Consider the following 15,487-nt stretch of genomic DNA (forward strand, 5'->3'; position numbering starts at 1 on the left):
AGCTTAGATTTATATAATGCTTTTCACATTGAGAAAACATCTCAAGGTGCTCCACATGAACATTATAAAACAAAATTTGACACCAGGCCACATAAGGAGGTATTAGGACAAATGGCCAAAAGTCTCATCAATGAGGCAGTTTTTAAAGAGCGTCTTAAAGGAGAAAAGAAAGAAAGAGAGGCAAAGAGGTTTAGGGAGGAAATTCCAAAGCATAGGGCCATGACTACTGAAGGCACAGCCATCAATAGCAGAGGAATCAAATTGGGGATGCTAAAGAGAGACGGTTAAAGAGCTGAAGAAGATACAGAGGTAGGGAAGGATGAGGCCATGGAAGAACTGGAAAACAAAGATAAATATTTGATTACTGAGGTATTGCTAAACTGGGAGCTGATATAAATCAGTGAGCACAAATGTGATGGGCGCATGGAACTTGGTGCAAGTTATAATGTGGCAGCAGAGTTTTGGATGACCTCATGTTTACGGACAATAGAGAATGATAGGCCAAGCAGAAATGTAAAGCGTTAGCCAAGTTTAGAGTTAACAAAGGGGTTCAGCAATAGATGAGCTGAGGCAGGCACTGAGTTGGGTGATATTACGGAGGTGGTGATAGACGGTTACAACACACATAGATGGTGGAAAGTTCATCACAGGGTAAAGTTTGACTCTGAGGTTATGAATAGCCTCAAACATTTGCCAGGGAGAAGAATGGAATCGGTGACTAGAGAATGGAGGGCCCGATTTTACCATCAAGTTGCACCTGTTTTCGGGCGCGAAATTTTGGTAAAGTCGAGCGTGAGGTGAGTAGTGCGATCCGTGACCGTCTCTGCGCCGGTTCCCCCTTTACCAAAGCCCAAAAATGGACGTGATTGGGACTGCGCCCAAAACGGGCGCGATGGCCATTTGCATGCATTTTGATTGACTTAATGGGCTGCACGCCCAACTTTACCGGCACTTCCCCCTTTATCACCGCGTTCGCCAATCAGGAATTGGCGCGAAACAGACCTGCTCCATAAAAGTCCGATTCGGGCGCTCCATCAGTGAGGGTTAGTGAGGGGTTAAGTGCCTAGTGTCCGGCGGCTCTCTGCTGCTTACGTTTTGTGGCCATTTTCTTTCTTGGGTCAGTGGCTGCTCTGCGAGTGTGTGGGGGTTTGGGGGGCTATTGCTCAGCAGAGTCTCCAATGACCGATTTGCAGCACGGACCAGGGTCTCAGCACTGACCTCAGGTCTCGTGGTGCTGCTTGGTCCTCGTGCATTCAGCTCACTTCCAGCTGAAGGATGTGCACAAAGCCCTTGCAAACTGCACTGCTGCAGCCTCTCAACTTTTCAAGGAGCTGTAATTTTGGGAAGCATATGGTTGGGGGAATGGAGGGGGGGTGGGGGGGGGCTGTGATTGTGGGGAGAATGTGGCTGGGGGAATTGGGGGACTGTGATTGTCAAGAGCATGTGGCTGGGGGAATGGGGGCTGTGATTGTGGGGAGCATGTGGCTGGGAGATTTGGGGACTGTGATTGTGGGGAGCGTGTGGCTGGGGGAATTGGGGGTGGCTGTGATTGTGGGGAGCATGTGGCTGGGGGAATTGGGGGGTCTGTGATTTTGGGGAGCATGTGACTGGGGAAATGGGCAGAATGGACAGTGACTGTTGATGGGCTAAGGGCAAGCAGCGTTCCTTAACCTCTACATATATTCCTCTCCATTTCCAACCACACCCCAACCCCCTGCACCCCCACCTTTTCAGAGTGAAGAGGAGGCTTTTGCAATGCAACCAATCGATCTTGCTGTTCTTTTGGTTGTTGCTGGAGTTGAGGAGGAGGAGCTGGAGGAAGAATTGCGGGCACAGGAGGCCCAGGTACTTACTACTTGCAGGAGTGGAGGGAGACAGCCACCAAAGGCAGGCGGTGACTGCCATTCGCCCAGAGGAGGGGTGCAGGAGAAGAATGGAGCAGAGACCCCGGCAGCTCCATGCACGAGTGTCATTTGGACAGGTGTCAGACACCGTGTGCCCGACGTCTCCACCTCGGAAAGGAAACAGTGCAACACCTGTACCACCTGTTGCAGGCCCTGACACCTAGGGGTGGGGGTTGGGGGGGGGCGTGGGGGATGGGGGGTGGGGGGGCATCCACTCTTGATGGCTGTCAAATTGACGGCTGCTCTGAACTTTTATGGGACTGGCTCCTTCCAGAATCCTAGTGGAGATGTATGTGGCATTTCCCAGTCAGCTGTGTACATCTGTGTCAAGCAGGTCACAGAAGCCCTGTATGCCCGGGATGGGCAGGGTCCGCAGCCATTGCGGGGATGCCTAAAATATAGGGGGCCATCAACTGCACCCACGTCGCCCTCAAGGCCCCCTTACAGAATCGACAAAGATTTATCAACAGAAAAGGGTTCCACTCCCTGAATGTTCAACTAGTGTGTGACCATAATATGAACATTATGCACATCTGCGCAAGACACCCAGGCAGTGTGCACGACAGCTCCATTGTCAGGAGCTCTGACATCCCAGAGGCATTTGAGGAGGAGTCCAGGCTGCGGGCGTGGTTCGTGGGTGATATGGGTTACCCGTTTCGTACATGGCTGATGACGCTTGTGCGGAGGCCTGTGTCTGAGGCGGAGACCCGCTATAATGAGGCCCATGTAGTCACCCGTGTGATAGTGGACAGGTTCATTGGGCTCCTCAAAATGCGATTCCGGTGCTTGGGCCACTTTGCCGGGGCCCTACAATACAGCCCTGCGATCTCTTCCTGCATTGTGGTCGGGTGTTGTGCCTTGTACAACCTGGCCCTACAGAGAGGTGACGTATTGGAGGAGGAGGAGGAGGAGGGGAAGGAGGATGTGGAGGCTGATCAGCCAGGCATTGCTGGGGAGAAGACTGACCAGCAGGAGGAGGAGGAAGAAGAGGAAGAGCATGCCGAGGAACACCGACCAGGCTTTGGAGGGCTGTCAGTTCAAATGAGGCATGCGAGGGCGGCAAGGGAGGTCCTGATCACCTGGTGGTTCTGTCGCTGGGGCTTGTATCTGTGAGTTCCGTTCCCCCCCGCTGCCTCCCAAAAATCCTTTATCTCCTGCAACATTGTCACACCAGAATGGTGGGCCTGGGCACTCTGTGTTAGCGAGTTTTTTTGGCAGGCAGCAGGGTGATGACAACTCACTGAGCACCATTATGATGATGCCCTGGTGCAAATTAGTCTGACTCCTACCTGAGCTCCGCATGCACACTGGCACCTGGGCCCATGTCTGTGTACTGGGTAAGGGATCTGAAACCCCCACACAGTGTCCTGGGGTGGGTGGGGTGGGGGACGGGAGGGAATTGCTCGTGGGTTCTGGGGAAGCAATGGCTTCCTTTTCTCAGTGACACAGCATTGAGGGACCTTCCCAACTGACATCAACATGAAGCATCTCTCCAGCGATCATCAATGGAAGAGGACTTCTGTTCGAGACAAATCTGAGACAAATTAGTTATAGGTGGGTGGTGAAAAAACATTTAATAATTGCAATAAAGGTGTTTAAGTAATAATTTCTAACATAAAATCTTGTGAATGGAAAACGTTAAGGTGCTTAAAGATCTAACTAACTAGTGCAGTTTTTCATCCATGCCATCTCAGTGCAACTACAACTTCCTAACCTAGCACTACGTCTCAGTGACTCCCCAGAATGTACAGCGGAGGTGGAGGGAGCTAGCTGCCTACCTTACCCTGTGGCCTGTGATGCACGTGGCAGGCGTCCTCTGGAGGCCCTGGACCTTGAGGGCCCTGGCCGGCTTCCAGGTGTTTGGGATGTTTCCACGACACACTCTGCACCCTACTGCCCCTGAGATACCCCGGTGTCAGGAAAGTGGGAGTCAGAAGGTGTAGCCACAGCCACAGTCTCCTGGCTGGAAGGCCCCGGCATGGGCTCAAGCCCTTCCTCCTCCCTCTGGGTCCTGTGGGCCCTCGGGGTAACACCATGGGATGCCAGTGCTTCTGCAGTGAGCTCCAGAAGCTCCGGCATCACCTGGCCCTGCCAGACCTGGAGGACCACATGCGTCCTATCCATGGGTGGTCGGGCCCACAGCGATGGCCACCTGAGTCGGGGATAACCTGCAAGTGCCCTCTGAGACTGGGCCACGCTCTGCAGTCCCTCAGCCATGACCCTTTGCGACTGGGCCATGTTTCCAAGGGCTGCTGCCATAGCCCGCTGTGCCTCAGCGCTGTCCCACTGGGTCTCCTGCAAGCTTTCTAGCCCCTCAGCCATGGGCCGTAGAATCTCAAGAAACCTGTTCAGTCCCTCAGCTGTGGCCTGTTGTGGCTCGGCAATCGCTTGGAGCCTGCCACTCATGGTGAGGATCCCCTGGCCCAGGTTTTCCACTGATGTTGCCACCCTTGCAGTGTTGGCCTGGGAAGCACGCAAGACAGGCAATAGCTGGTCCCCCTGAAAGCTTTGGGACTCCTCCCAACAGCCTCGCAGTTGGTCCAGTGTGGCCGTCAGGCCCTCCTGCATTCTCTGGCTCTGTTGCTGCATCTCCAGCAGCTGAGGGAGAAGTGATCTCAGAGGCCCAGCATGTAGCCTGGGGCCAGCTGAGACCTTGCCTCCGGCAGGACTCATGCCAGAGGCCGGGAATATTCCCTCCTCCACCTGATGTACATTATCAGATGTGTCGTGCTCACCAGGGAGTGACCCAGAAGCCTCACCATTAACTGGACCCACTGGCATATCAGTATCTGGGATCGTGAGTTGTGAGTGGAATCTGACGTCAAAAAGGTGTCACCCTCGGATGTCCCTTCACCCATATCCTTCGAGGATTCGTCCGAGCTGTCCTGAACAGGATGGGCGGGAGCTGCAGTAGGGGCCTGTAGTCCAGAAGGCCTTGGGGTGTCTGGATCTGAACCTGCAACACAGGCCACAAGATTAAGTGCAAGGGAGGGAGAGGAATCCGGGATGCAAAACACATGATTCACATTTCTCCATTGAACATAGAATAAAGCACAAAGAAAATTACATCACAGGAACAGGCCCTTCGGCCCTCCAAGCCTGCAGCGATCAGGCTGCCCATCTGATTTGTATCCCCTACCCTTCCAGGGACCTCTACTCCCATTCCATTCAGGTAGTTGTAAAGACGCCCCTTAAAGGTCACTATCGTATCTGCCTCCGTGACCTCCCCCAGTAGTGATTTACCCTCTCTGTGCAAATAAACATGCTTTGTACATCTCCTTTAAACCTTGCCCCTTGCACCCAAAACTCATGCCCCCGAGAAGTTGCCTTAAAGTGAGTGGAGGATTGACAGGTGCTCACGCCTTGACGGCAGCCTGACCATGCTGTTGTTAATAGCCCACATCTCCCCCTCCCTTGACAGCTCCAGCACCCACTCCTCAAAGGGGGTGAGGACTCACCACCCCCTGTCTTCGCCCTCTCTCTACTGTTATTGTCGGTCTTCTCCTGTGGAGACAGAAGGAGCCATGAAAGAAATGTTGGTGTGACTCCTGCAGAGTATCAGGTGGTGGCCCTTAGAGGGCAAGCGCAATGGGGCTCTTGGGGGGATAGGAAGGAGCTGCTTGGGGGCTCAGGAGCTGGCAACATTCAGGGTGCTGGGGGTGGGAGGATCTGGGGGAGGTTTGGGGGAAGATGTTAGATGGGGCTATGCACTCACCTTTGTTGTCTGGATGAGGTCATTGACATTTTTGCAGCACTGCTTCCCGGTTTGAGGGGGGCCAGCGCCCTGGCACTGACCGAGGCGGTGATTGCCTCCCAGACAGTAATGCCATCAGCCCCCCTGGGTCTGCGTCCTCCTGGGGGGAAGAGGGTGTCCTGCCTCACCTCTGCTGCATCTAATAGCCTCCCCAGGTCGCCTTCAGAAAATCGGGGAGCTGGTCGTGAGCTCATTTTCTCCCTGTACTGCCTGCCTGTCCATTCTTGAGTTTTTAATGGAGCTGCCCCTCGTTAGGGGCAGTTTGGCAGCATTCCAGCAAGTTCCATGCACTTTGCTTGTTAGCATTGAGGGGAAGGCAAGTGAGCACTTGCAGGTGTGCTGATGGGGGAGTGGGGAGGGGGGGTGGTGGGTGGATCAGTGCCTCAATGATTGGGGACAGGGGAGAGAGAGGGAGATGTCACACAGCCATTGGAGTCTGGAGGAGATGGGGGTCTTGTGCAGGAGGGTCCATGGTGGAGGTGAGGGGAGATCACTCTGCCTGATATTTGTAGGGTGGAGGGGGGTGGGTGGATCTCTCTGCCAGAGATAAGTGGGGGGGAAGAGGGGTCTGCTGCCACTCTGCCTGTGATCAGTGGAAGGGGGGTCCGCTGCCACTCTGCCTGAGATCAGTGGGAGGGGAAGGGGGGTCCGCTGCCACTCTGCCTGAGATCAGTGGGGGGAAGGGGGGGAGGGGCCCGCAATCGGTCTGGGTGGCAGGGGTGTAGGAAGACAAGGGTGTCAGTAATGTTGTGGGAGTAGGCCAATGTATGTGGGGGCCAGGGGGGAGGCATTATCTCGCCTGGGAGGGATGTGGCAGGGGAGCGGCATTCTATCTTTTTTTTTCTATGCATGTGCAGTTGGAGGTGCCGATCGGAGCTGCAGGATTTCGGACACGTTAAGCCCCGCCTTGTGCAATGTGATTTGGAATCGCTGATATTTTTGCAGGCAGAGTGTGTCTGGGGGCGCCTGAGAACGGGTCTGAAAGTCGGGTCTGAAACACTCCCAGTTTCAAGCCCACCCAGCACTTAGAATCAAGATGGTAAAATAGGGCCCAGAGTTTGTGGTGGGGACAGAAGGACGATTCCCCCCTTCCACTTTGCTGATTTTTTAGTGCAGCGGGCCTGGAGATTTCAGCAGGGCCGGATTAGTGCGATCCGCACCAAGTGTCTGACCCTGAGCGCATCTCCCAGCGCCGGATTTCGGGTGCCATCAGCTCCACACAAGTAATAGGTGTGGAGTTGCATTAGTGTTCAAGATGTCATTTAAATGTATTTTAAATATAATTAGAGGGTTTGAAACTGAAGCCAGGAGTATTTCACTCCAGTAGGGTTTAGAGTAGCTCCTTACTTGCAAGGAGCTGGTGGCCCGACTCCGCTAGAGTGAAGGGGGGGGGCAATTGGGGCTCTCCTAAGAGTTGGGCAGTGGTGGGGATGTCCCCTGCGCATTGGTGCCTTGGCAGTGCCAGCCTGGGCCCTCTGGTCTTCCCAATGGGCAAAGTGCCAATGCCCGGGGGCACCTTGGCTATGCCCATTGGGCATGGAACAGTGCCAAGGGGGTGGGGCCTAATGGGGCAGGGTCTCTGGGGGTGATTGGTGGGGGTGGGGGGGGGTCCCATTGCCACTCTGCATACAGATTGCAAACAGAGGGAGGGAGGCCAGTGATCGGGGCTGGCCATCGGGGTGGGAGAGGGGTTCAGCCTGCGGGGTGTGGGGTTGGCACTGCAGGAGGGGGTTCAGGACTGCCTCTGGGGGCGGGGTCGAGGCTGGGCCCGGCATGCTTGGGGGGGCCACCCCATTGGGGGGGGGGGGTAGTGAAAGAGCCAGTGTTGCAGCGATCGTGGGGCTGGCCAGCATTGTGGCGCCTGTTCAAGTACACTGAGGGAGAAATTAGCATGGCCAGTGCACCTAACCAGCATGTCTTTCAGACTATTGGAAGATTCCGGAGCACCCGGAGGAAACCCACGCAGACACGGGGAGAACGCGCAGACTCCTTACAGGCAGTGACCCAAGCCAGGAATCAAAGCCAGATCTCTGGCACTGTGAGGCAGCAGCGCTAACCATTGTGCCACTGTGCCATCCCAAAGGTTACCCAGAGCTGGCTGGTGTGCTAGCTTGCTGATATATTTCCAATTCTGGACCATTTTTAAGGCAGCAGATAAGGCAGTGTACTTGCTATCTGCCCTCGAGTGGTGGATGGCTTGTTAAAATAATTAAAAGGCCCAGTGAGACTTGCCGGGACTTGAGAAGCTGAGTTACAGAGAGAGATTGAATAGGTTGGGACTTTATTCCCTGGAGCGTAGAAGATTGAGGGGAGATTTGATAGAGGTGTATAAGATTTTGATGGGTATAGATAGAGTGAATGCAAGCAGGCTTTTTCCGCTGAGGCTAGGGGAGAAAAAAACCAGAGGGCATGGGTTAAGGGTGAAAGGAGAAAAGTTTAAAGGGAATATTAGGGGGGGCTTCTTCACGCAGAGAGTGGTGGGAGTGTGGAATGAGCTGCCGGTAAAGTGGTAAATGCTTTTAACATTTAAGAAAAACTTGGACGGGTTCATGGATGAGAGGGGTGTGGAAGGATATGGTCCAAGTGCAGGTCAGTGGGACTAGGCAAAAAATGGTTCGGCACAGACAAGAAGGGCCAAAAGACCTGTTTCTGAGCTGTAATTTTCTATGGTTCTATGGTAATGACCAGTGGTCAACTGGAATTTTCCTGTGGGCCTGCATGCCTCTGATGACATCCAGAGTCAAGCATATATCTGGAGGCAGCCTTCCAATGGCAGAACATGGGGTCAGTGCCCAATTTGAGGCCCTGATCCCTCCTCAGCAGGCTGCAGCTCCTTCAGACCCAGAGGGTCGCCTCTTAGCCTCCAGCATCCGGAGTCTTTCTGTCAACCTTATTTGGATGCCATGTTCATTCTTTTAAAATAATGCTGGGTGATTATTTCCGAATTTGGATGTGATGCTGACATCGGGATTCTGACCCCAAAGCCAAACCCAGATGTTTGGAGCAGGCTGTAGTGCAATTTTTTTATAGGTAGCCTGTAGTGGAGCAGCTTTGGAATATCCCCATTGGTGAATGAGGTGCAAAGTTGCTTCCTGCTTTATTAAAATAGCTTCACTGGGTCTACACCTGGTATACATGAAGGTCAAGTTTCACTTCATATTGAAGCCCCAGTTAATCTTAAAGCAGTATCATGGTCGCAAGACACAGTACAGAGGAAGATGTATCCTATTGTTAAAAAAATACATTAGCCTCAAAAATATATAGAACTGACAAAGGCAATAAAAGACTCTCAATATTTTCTTTAATTTTTCAAGAAACAAAATTAAAGAATATGCAATTTTTAAGTGATGTTCTATACCAAAAGACTACTGCAATGTATATTTTACTAGGATGCATTATTTTTCCTAGTGAACAATTGCAGAGAATATTAAGCTTGCAATATGGATTTCAGTTAGTCACATATCATATCAAGCTTCAGTCTGTGTCTGTTATAATAGCCGTTTGAATCAGCTTCAGACATGAACATTTTATGAACGAAGATAAAATCTGTCAATATAGCATACCATTAAAGATAGATGGCAGCTTGTATTAATAACAATAATTCCATGATATAAAATTATTACAGGCTTATCTCCCAATGTGCAGCTAGAATTGTCAGTGTTATAATAATGACTATGGAGTCAGCATGTTGCTTTCTGTCCAGGGTGAATGGCTTAACTACTGCTGATTGACATCACTACCAGTTTGGTTAAAGACTTACATAAAAATATACAGGGTTGATAGTAAACAGCAAAATGGATATGTAAGGGATGAATTTCCACCGAAGTTCTCCCATTTGTTCACCATCAGGAATCATGGAATCAAGGGGAAGCTATTTGAACAGTGTTTGCTTTGTTTTTATGGATTTCATGGCTTTTTCATCATGGACAAGCAGGAGAAAGACTGCAGAAATTCATCCCTTATATACCCATTCTGCTGTTTCCTGGCTACTATAATGTATATTATACACGTATTTGTAGTGAACTGACAGTAATATCACTCCCTGTAGATAAGCCATTCATCTTGGATAAATAGCAACGTGCAGTGCTATTTCTTCAGAAAAAATGTCTGGAAAACAATCAGTGGTTTTGGAAGATAAAAGTAATCAAATCTTGACTCTGAAATTATGCAGTATAATTGCTTAATGCATGTATGTGATACTATTCGGTTTTTCAACACATTTTAACCAATTTATAATAAATGGGGAATGCCTTTTTGAAGTTATTGGTGAGATAAATTTCAGCCAAACAACGTAAGCACTAATATACAAGTAACCCATAGCACAATTTCAGTGTCTGGGTGTTGTATGAAGCTATGAAACATTTGGTTATTATTTGCCTAAACAGTCTGTTACCGTCATTGTGGGTCTTAGCTTTGGTTATCCTTGGTTAGGATCGATAGAGAATGCCATTGGTAATCTTTAACTGTTATTAATCATTTTTGGAGAGGGCTTAGCATGAGACTTCGCATAGAACTATCTCTCAGCATATTCTATTGTCATGTGGTCATCCATCACTGATAATGCAGACTATTTACATTAATCCACATGTCCATTTTCCTAAATTTTTCTGGTTAGAGGGAAGATGATGAAGTCCCCTCTCCTGGCATACAGGGTCTCTACTAGCTCGCCAATACAGTGATGCACAATGAACTGCGAGCAATATTGCCTATTTCAACCTGTAAGGATCCCTGGCATAGAAATTGAGGGTGTTGGTAATCTCCATGGCTCATCCTATTGTGCAGCTATGGTTACATTTGTTTTGGGCTGAGGTTGAGTTGGAAAAATGCTGCTTGGTGGTGAATACAACTTTCTGTTGAGAGCCTTCTTCCTCCTTCCCTCCCTCTACACAATGCCTCCCTATTCTACTACCTTTGTTCCATGTTCCAGTTATACCACAGGTGAAAAAGGGCTGCAGCTATAGTCCTCATGCACTCTTTCTGGTTGTAAGACAGCTTGGTATGGCTCCTGCTCAACCCAAGACCACAAGAAACTATAAAATGGAATGAATGTAGCCCAATCAATCACGCAGACCAGCCTCCCATCCATTGACTCTGTCTACATTTCCCGTTGCCTCAGAAAAACAGCCAGCATAATTAAGGACTCAACACATACTCTCTTCCATCTTCCATGATTCCATATCTGAGGTCACATACCAACAGACTCAAGAACAGCATTATTCAATTTAGTCATAAGTGTTCTGAAGAATCCAAACCATTGAACTCGATGAGTTGCAGCAGCTTGATATGTTTTCCTGACAGCCAAGTGCCTGCAGTTTGACCTTGTTTCCAATTTGGATTGCCTATGTTACTAGTAGATGTGTTATTCAATCAGAATGTTGCTTTCCAAAAAAATTTGGATACCAATTTGACTTCTTCCCTGCTGCCGAATGGACCTACCTCGCACTAAGTTGATCTTTCTTTACACCCTAGCTATGACTGTGACATTACATTCTGCACTCTCTCCTTTCCTTCTCTATGAATGGTATGCTTTGTCTGTATAGTGTGCAATAAACAATGTTTTTCACTGTATACCAATACATGTGACAATAATAAATCGAATCAAAAATTCAAAATCAAAATCATGAATGACAGCAGGCTTTCTGCAAACAGGCCTTCAAACTCAAGTAAACTAACAGGAAAAATCCCATCTCAGTTTCTTTAGACTCCAACAGGTTTTCAGAGTGCCTCCAACAGCACTGGGCATAATATTTCCACTATCTCAGCAGCGGCAAAAGAAAGTCAAAAACACCACGTCTGAAGCTGCTTTCCAGTCCCCTTAAGTAGCACTGATGGAGGATCCCTTGTGCTGCTGAATGTAGCTGAGCGTGTTGAAGTGAGGGAGTTAACAGGGCAGGAGAGATTCAAAATGACAGATCAGGCATCAAATCAACATTAGATGCTGAGTGATGCACCAGTCTTCCCACTCTTCATGTTTCCAGCTGATGCATGGTATGCCTGTGCTTAGGGCCCTTACGAACATGCTGCACTGTGCAGACTGTGACTGGGGTGGCTGAAGCAGATCGACCATCATTTTCAGGGCTCTGGTCTTCTGAAATCCCAACACAAGTGCTGCTGTGGAGCTGGTCTTCGGAGCCTCAGATCTTAAAATATGGAAATGCAACAGAGGTTTTAAATATATCCAGTCACTTTTGTTTATATCAGTTGTTGTTTTGCAATATCTAAGTTACAAAAACACTCCACTACAATGCATACAGCAGCGTAGTTGTTGAGAAATCTCCAATAAAACGTGTTCCTTTATTAATCAGCCTATGGTTCTGCACAGTAAGAGGGGAAAATTAATCCAGTTGATAATTTTATTTTGGCTACAAAACAAACTCCTATACATCTATGACATATTTTATTCGGCTTGGCAATTTTCTGAAATCTGTTCCCTTGCAATATCCTACTGGCATCTCAGGATGCCATGTATGACCAGAAGATAAAAGAAGAATGGTCTGACTGCTCTGATAGCTGTCTCTATAATTATAACATCACAGATCCATGAGTCCACACGCTTGGTTATCAAACTATAGATCTGTGCCTGCAGGACTTACTGGTAATAGGAAGCTGTCATATCTCTGCAGTTCAATATTGAGGTCATGCTGTTATTTCACACAATATTCCAACATGATGGTACCATTTTTGTTTGTCTAATAGTTTGAAGTATTCTGTTTCTCTCCATCCTGAATTGAGATCTAACAGATTTCCTGAAATATGACCATTTGCTGCAGGCCTTTAATCTACATCATGAAACAAATGCCTTTGTAATCTGTAATTTCTAAGCACGTTGCTCTGTGCTTACCATTGTTCCTGACAGGGGAGCGATGGTATGATGATTTTCCCTATTTCCATCTCGATGTGTTTGTTTTTAAAGGGGTGTAAAGTGTTTTAACCCCTTGAATGCCGTGACTCACAAAAAACATAAAATACAGATTTGACCACCTCGCTATGCCTGGCGAACAGCGCGGTGAGCCGGGAAACTAGCGTGCAATGCTAAAAATCCATTTAACGTACAACGCCAAATGGTTTGCTATGTTCCTGGTCCCTCTCCCGCTTCATGCCTAGAAAGGGCGTGAAGCCGATTAGCATATTTAAAATAGAATTTAAATATGCATAGCCCATTCGAAACCCAGCACATGGAATCTTCTGGCCTTTGGGCGGCACCATAATGGTACGAATTGGTACAAGTCTCCATAAGCACAAACCTGGTGAGCTGGTCACACTGGGGGTGGGAGTGAAGGGGGGGAAGTGCTCAGAGGCCATTGAAGTCCCCAGATGGTTGGGGGCATGTCCAGGCTGTGCCCATTAGGCAATGCACACCTGGTGGTGTCAGGCGGTGCCCACCAGGCACCACAGCAATGGCCACCAGGCACCCCGCCTATGGCCACCAGGCACCTCGGTAACACCAATTGGGCCCAGCAGTATTCCAGGAGCAGTGTCGGGGAGGTGGGACCTGGGTGGGGGCCATGATGGCCGATCGTGCAGAGGTGTATTGTGGAGGGGATCATGAAGGGAGGAATATCAGGGGTCATCATGGGGGAGCATGTTAGGGGTCATGTAGAGGCAAACTTTGGGAGGGTGCTGATGCCTCAGTGCGGGCGACCCATGTCGGGGAGGAAACATGCCACCCCAATGGTGGGGGTTCCTGATGTCTGTGGAATGGTGGGAGGTGGTCTCCCAGTGCACTGTAAGATTGGGGTGTCTTTGCGAAACGGCGCCCGAGCTCTCTGCAGCTGGATCTCCAGAATATTTATGCCCCACCCCCCTCAGTACCAGCATGCAACTCATCACGCTCCAAAAAAGTGACTGAGTGTTGGGACGAATGCAGTCCGGAGCGCGCCTGAGAGACCCATGTGGTTCACCCTATTTTTCTCACCATGATGATGCTTCATTTTCTTTTGGAAACATTTCGTCCAGGTTTTCTCCTAAGTTAAAAAAAGGAAATAAATATTTATTCCTTAAAAACTTAATATATTTGCAAGAACACCCATTCACACATGCACAGGGACAGGCAGATACATATATGAAAAGGCTTAGTTTTTAAAAAAAGTCCAGAAATTCACTGTTATCCTTGAGTCTTTCTAGATAAAAGCTTGAAACATTGCAGGCCTGATGATTCCCTTTTGATTCACTGAAGAAATGAAGGTTGGAAGTTTCTAGCAATGAATTTGCAGTGCTGATAGATTTCTGGCCCTGCTCCAGCTAAGGTGCAGTTGTGCCTCTGTAGGGAAGCTATGGCTTGGTGCTTCAAATCGTGAAGTAAAATGTTAGCCTCACTTCTCTTCTTAGTTGATTTTAGGCAGGGTCTTTCCTTTGCTGGGCAAAATCTCTTCCTTCTGAGTCTTCTTGTCTCCCAGACTGATGGACATGAGGTTGCTTTCAAAGTACTTATTAACAAATGTTCCTTATTACAAGCTGGTTTCTGTCAGGTGACCACAGTATCTGCCTTCCCAATGTCCACACAAATGGATCCTGATTACTTAAGCACTGACACACAATAGGGTGTGAATTTCAGCCATTTGCCACTCCTTGTGATATAATGGGATTTCCTCACACCCATTCTTTGGAATTCCACTCTGCAGCCAAGGCATCAATGGGACCACTGTGCATTAGTTGTTGTAGGCATTTGTACAACAGTAGCTGTGAAAATGCACAGGAAAGTTATATTACATTTTAATGTTTTCTCAATGGAATGTCCTAAAATGATGTTTACGTTTTATTATCCTAACCAGACAAGCAGGCTAACTTCTAACCTTGAGCAGTTCCATGTGTGTTGAGATGAGAAAGGAGGTCATCTAACGTCTCAACTCCATGTTGTTTCAATATAAATTGTCCATTCTTCTTTTTGTTTTAAAAAGTGTTCACTTTCCATAAATCCAGCAAATATGACTATGTGGGTGTGACAGTATGAATTCCTCTATTGGGTTTGACTTCACTTCATTGGCAAATTTGTCCATTAATAAAGCTCAAATTATCAAATTGTGCTGGATCGGTGGATCCAGTATAGACAGGATTGCTCAGGCTAAAGTAATTGCCTTAAAAAGAGAATGAATAGAAAATGTGTAACCACTTAGCTGCTGAGGAATCATGCAGTCAGTTAAAGCCTACCTTGGGAGAATCAGGGATAAAGTACAGTCTTAGTCATCTTGGGAAAGATATTGGATGGAATTTTACTGGCCTGTCCGTCACAGAAATCGAAGCGGGCGAGGGGCGGAGCATGGGAAGATCCGTTGACCTCGGCGGGATTTTACGGTTTCAGGACGTGCGAGGGTGTCAAATCCCACCCATAGTCTTTGTTAGGAAGCTATGTCCAGCGGAGAGAGGGGGAGGATGTGCGAAAATGTGCAAGAGCAAGAGCGTGAGAGAAAGCGAGAGAGAGTGAAATGATATTTTGTAACAGTCATTGCTTATTGATCTGGCACTGAGAACAAATGCATGTGTTTGAACTTGTGATACTTGTCCACTAGCTCCCAAATAAGGACATCAGAAAGTGTTAGGACTGATGCATTCAGGAGTAAGTGAATTTTATCAGTGTGAATTGATAATTCCTGCCAAACAAGATATCTGGTTCTGGAGAGTTAATTTTATAAGTGTGGAATTTAATTTATTCAAAAGATAATAAGTGTTTAAGATTAAAAGGAAAATCTTTTTACTTTTTATGTCCAGTTCCTTTATCTCTCTCAATCCTGTCTGTCTTTCCCAATATTCATTTTGCTTTCTGTACATGAATTAAAACTAATTAAATTTCCTCTTGTATTTACTTATTTCCTCTTTGTTTATAGTTTGCAGC

The sequence above is a fragment of the Mustelus asterias genome, chromosome 7 (assembly GCF_964213995.1).
Source record: "Mustelus asterias chromosome 7, sMusAst1.hap1.1, whole genome shotgun sequence".
Taxonomy (NCBI): domain Eukaryota; kingdom Metazoa; phylum Chordata; class Chondrichthyes; order Carcharhiniformes; family Triakidae; genus Mustelus; species Mustelus asterias.